Source organism: Hordeum vulgare, chromosome 7H (assembly GCF_904849725.1).
Source record: "Hordeum vulgare subsp. vulgare chromosome 7H, MorexV3_pseudomolecules_assembly, whole genome shotgun sequence".
NCBI lineage: Eukaryota > Viridiplantae > Streptophyta > Magnoliopsida > Poales > Poaceae > Hordeum > Hordeum vulgare.
Window position 1 is genome coordinate 495,710,421 of NC_058524.1, and position 5,328 is coordinate 495,715,748.

Here is a 5,328-nt window from a genome sequence, read left to right on the forward strand (position 1 = left end):
TTCAGCTTGTTTTTCTCTACGAATGCGTTGAAATTGAGGTTGAGTTGGCCATCTACAATATTTATAAAGACAACTTTTAGACTAAGTTCATGACAATTAAGTTCATTTAATCAAATTAAGTATGAACTCCCACTTAAATCGATATCCCTCTAGTCATCTAAGTGATACATGATCCATGTTGACTAACCCGTGTCCGATCATCACGTGAGACGGACTAGTCATCATGGTGAGCAACTTCATGCTGATCGTATTCAACCATACGACTCATGTTCGACCTTTCGGGGTCATGTCTGTACATGCTAAGCTCATCGAGTCAACCTAATCGTTTCGGGGTCATGTCTGTACATACCCAAAAATGAACGACCTTTTTCATCAAAAAGGTCGTAACTTTCTTACTCGAAAAGGTCGTAAAGCAGATAGCCCTGTTTCGGTGCCTAATGTGTAGCTCATTACGACCAATATAGATGGTCATAGCTATGACTAGGTGCCACATCATCAGTTTTGTCTACGTGTCATGTCCATGTGTTATTTTTTGCCTAGTTTGTGAAGCAACCTACTATTCTGTCATTCCAAAAATTCTTGAAAAATTCTCATAAATACTTTGGATCATATATTCCTCAACTATGTGAAAACCCTTCCTTCCATAGTTCGAAAATATTCAGCAATATTCATTTTCCTATTCTGTTCAGAATAGCACTTTGTGAAGGAAGTGTTATTTCTATTTCTTTGATGACCCTCAAATTTTTTGGGCACTCTTTCCTATCCAAATCATTGTCTCATGAAAACTTTCGTAATCATTTGCCTAGTAAATCTTTCTCAGCAAATTTTCAAAGTTTGTCTTCAGCTAACAACTTTGTGAAGCATGTACTAGATAGGAATATCCTGGTGAGTTGAACTTTTTCCACATCTTCTATGTGCCCAAAACATAGCTCTCCACAAAATTTTAGCCCCATCTAACAATCCATGTGACCTCATCATCCAATCTTTGTTTCTGGTAATATTTTTAGTTTGTTAAGCAAGTACATTTTATATTGCTTTATAGTTGATGAAAATTTACCATGTAGTAAAACTGGCCATATAACCTCACTCCACCAAATATTAGCTCATTTAATTCAGTCAGTTTCCCTCAATATTTTTCCAATATAGTGTTCAGTAGAGAGCATTGTGAAGGAAGTACAATTTTTATTTATCCAAATTTTATGAATTTTTTTACAGTGCCTTAATGTGCCCAAATTATCATCCTCCTACAAATTTCAGCTCAATCCAATCATCTATGTGAGCCCAGTTTCAATTACCATTTTCTGTCCAGATTGACGCATTGTGAAGGAAGTGTCACTTTGGCATGTCCAAATGGTATAAATCTTTTACACTGCCTTCATATGCCCTAATTAACATCATACACCAAATTTCAGCTCAATCCATTGAATCATTTCATCCCAGCTTCAACATCCATATTTCTACACAGTGTGGTACTTTGCAAAGCAAGTGTCACCTAGGTTCATCCATTTGAGCTAAACTTTTGGCAAGAGAGTCTCCTTAGTAGATGATCATCCTAAGCCAAAAATTTAGGCCCATTGTCTATGTGCATTACCCGCACGGCTAATCAAACACTTGGCTGCTAATTCATGTTTGAGCTTAGTTCGGCCTCCTCGTGAGATTCTTCTATTGTATTCTTCTTCCTGACACCTACCGAGGGAATGTCTAACCCACCAGACATGCCTATTCCATCCAGAATGTGTGGCAACACAATGGTAACGCGGTGACCATGCGGCTCGCATGCAAGTTCACGAGCTCTAGAATTGGGGCCCTCGATCACCATCCAAACCTCGGCGTCAAGCCACCACACCATGTAATTCTTATTAAATAGATACTTATGTACCGATAAATGATTTTCGGGAAAATAAAGAGCAAATTATAATGCAGCTGCAGTTCAAATTTGACCCGCTTCCTACTGAATCGGCGGCAATTTGTCTTTTTAACTAGAGGTGGATAAAAACTTTTAACACCCAACCATTTTGTCAAGTGTACATTAAATATGTCCTAATATTTTAGAAAAATGATATGGTACAATTTTGAAACAAATATATGGTAGGTCCTTCACAAAAAAACTCATTTCGGGCACTTGAAAAATGGAAAATGATTTTTTCATGCAAGGAAAATGAAAACTTCCTTAATCAACATTGTTTGCCATTCCAATATGCACCCTTGTGCATAATATTAGATCGTTTCAACAAACTATGCCATGAATGTGGCCATAAGATTGATCATTTGGCTTGAAAGCCATGAATGTGCACACACGATAGCCCATTTCTGAGAACACTTTTTTAAAATAATCATCGTATAACAAGTTTATTATTTTTCCTGGTAACTTGGTCACATATTATGACACAACGCGAAGGTTTTGCATTTTTTTGATTTTTTTAATTTGTTATGCCCGTTTCAAAATGCGATCGAATCGGCGGGCATGACCGTTCATAGCTAGGGGTTGAATCTTGCCAAATTTTTGTTTGATCTCTGACTAAATAGATACTTCTTTACCTAAAAATGATTTTAGAAAAAAATCATGAGAAAACTATGATGCACCTCTAGTTCAAACTTGACCCGCTTCCTAGTGAATCGGCGACAATTTGTCTTTTTCACTAGAGGTGGATAAAAGCTTTTAACACCCAACCATTTGATGAATTGTACATTAAATATGGACTAGTATTTTAGAAAAATGATAGGATACAATTTTAAAACAAATATATGGTAGGTCCTTCACAAAAAAACTCATTTCGGACACTTGAAAAATAGAAAACGATTTTTAAATACAAGGAAAATGAAAAGTTCCTTAATAAACATTGTTTGCCATTCCAATATGCACCCTTTTGCATAATATTATATCATTTCAACAAACTATGTCATGAATGTGGTCATAAGATTGACCATTTGGCTTGAAAGCCATGAATCTTCACACATGATAGCCCATTTCTAAGAACATTTTTTAAAAATAATTGTCGTATTACAAGTTTATTATTTTTCCTGTTAACTTTGTCACATATAATGACACAATGCAAAGGTTTTCCATTTTTTGATTTTTTTGAATTTTTCATGGCCATTTCAAAATGTGGTCAAAATAGCAGGTATGACCGTTCCTACCTAGTGGTTGAATCTTGGAAATATTTTGGAGTTTCTCTGATTAAATAGATACTTGTGTACCTAGAAATAATTTTTGGGAAAAATAAAGAGCAAACTATAATGCAGCTGCAGTTCAAATTTGACCCGCTTCCACCTAATTCAACGAAAATTTGTCTTTTTCATTAGAGGTGGATAAAAGCTCTTGACACCCAACCATTTGGTGAATCTTACATTAAATGTGGCCTAGTATGTTAGAAAAATTATTTGGTCCAATATATGGTAGGTCCTTCACAAAAAAACTCATTTTGGGCACTCGAAAAATGGAAAATGAAGTTTCCGTCGAAAGAAAATGAAAACTTGTGTTTGTACAATTCAAATCCTGTAGTGGTGCACTACTCAACTATCAGGTAACACATTGATTGACCATGGATCAATCCACACATAGAAACTTCAGTACTTAGCGATTGACCATGGATCAATCCAGACATCAAAATTCTAATTTATTTTTAATCGATTACGACCAATTTTAAATGGTCATAACATCGTACATGCATACTCCATTTTGATTGGACCATAGCCATGTCACGCGGATCATGCATCATATACCATTGGATGCTAACGGATCCAACGGTTTCCCTCACCTCGTTCTGATCCATCCTTATCCCCTCTCCCCACCCCAAAAACCCTAGCCTCCGCACTCTCCCCTCGTACTCCCATCACGCCGCCACCCACCCCGTCGCACCCATCTTCTCGACAGACTCGCTCCTCTCCCCCCACAAAACCCTTTCCCTCGCCTCCGCCACCACCCACGCCGACCTATTCCATCCATCCCGTCCTCATAGCTGCGCAATGATCCAGCGCACAGCAAATCAGACTCGTTTTTTGTCGGATCGAGGATGAGTGAGGACAGCGGAGCCAAAGGACAGGCCGCCGACGAGAAGGAGGCGGCGGAGCCCAAGCGACAGAAGCCCCCGCTCAACAAGCGGATCCTCTCCTCCCTCGCCCGGAGGTCCGTCACCGCCCACCCGTGGCACGACCTCAAGATCGGTGAGCCCCTTCTCCATTTCCATTTCCTCTCATATCCATGGTGGTGGAGATCACCAAGGGCAGCAAGGTCAAGTACGAGCTCGACAAGAAGATCGTCATCATCTCTGTCAGGTTGACTGGATCCTCTACTCCCCCGTGGTGTACCCTCACAACTACGACTTCGTCCCACGCACCCTCTGCGAGGACAACGACCCCATCGATGTTCTCGTCCTCATGCAGGTGTGTGAACCGATCCATGCTCCAATCGTCGTCCTGTTATGAGAAGTGCAAACTGACATCCCTGTTAAGGCATCACGGTCTACATTTATCGAAGGTTCTTTTCCTGTGACAACTGCGTGTTGATTATTTCATTTCGTATCGAACCAGGAACCAGTCCTCCCCGGCACCTTCCTCCGGGCCAGGGCCATCGGCCTCATGCCTATGATCGATCAGGCACGCTAAACCAATCCCCTCATCTCTGTACAAGCGTAGAAGTCAACTTTCCACCCACCATTTGGGCCTTAATTAAGCTTATAGAGTATTTATATCATACTCTCTTTTAATAATTTATCTAACAGGGACACAAGGATGACAAGATCATAGCCGTCTGCATATGTCACTCCAGAGGCGGTTGTCATTTTGAGTCGATCTCCTGTGGTTCCTAAGTTGCTAGAGCCCCAACATAGTGATTAAATTGAAAAAAATATTACTGAAAAAAATCACAGGAACATTCGAGTGATTAAATTGTTGGAGCATTATTTTTTTGTATGATTCTCTATAGCTGGAACATTAATTTCTTATAACGCACTCTATCCGCGTCTCATTGTTTGAAGCACTTGTTTAGAGCTGTAGGCTATGTAAATCTGATGCACGGAACCACTCTTAAATTGTTGCACCAAAAATCCCCAGATATCCATGTTCCAGCAAGATACAACACAATATATTTATTTATAGTCAATAGATAATCAAAATCTGAAATGTAGGAATATCAAAAATATGAATCTTTGAATGACATATTCACATAATTTACTAATAGCGAATATGTTTAGTTTGCACACAATAAAGTTTTATTATGTCCCATTATTTGAAGCACTGATCAAGATTCGCGAGGACGATGTTCCGTAGATGGAAGGGGTTGACTCGGGTCCCGTACCAGACCTCGCCACCACTCTAGCCATGGCAGCC

General features: G+C 39.4%; 1 pseudogene; it reads left to right on the forward strand.

Annotated features, from left to right (window-relative positions):
- Positions 1 to 4,013: 4,013 nt before the first annotated feature.
- On the forward strand, positions 4,014 to 4,808 carry LOC123409152 (annotated as a pseudogene).
- The last annotated feature ends 520 nt before the right edge of the window (positions 4,809 to 5,328 follow it).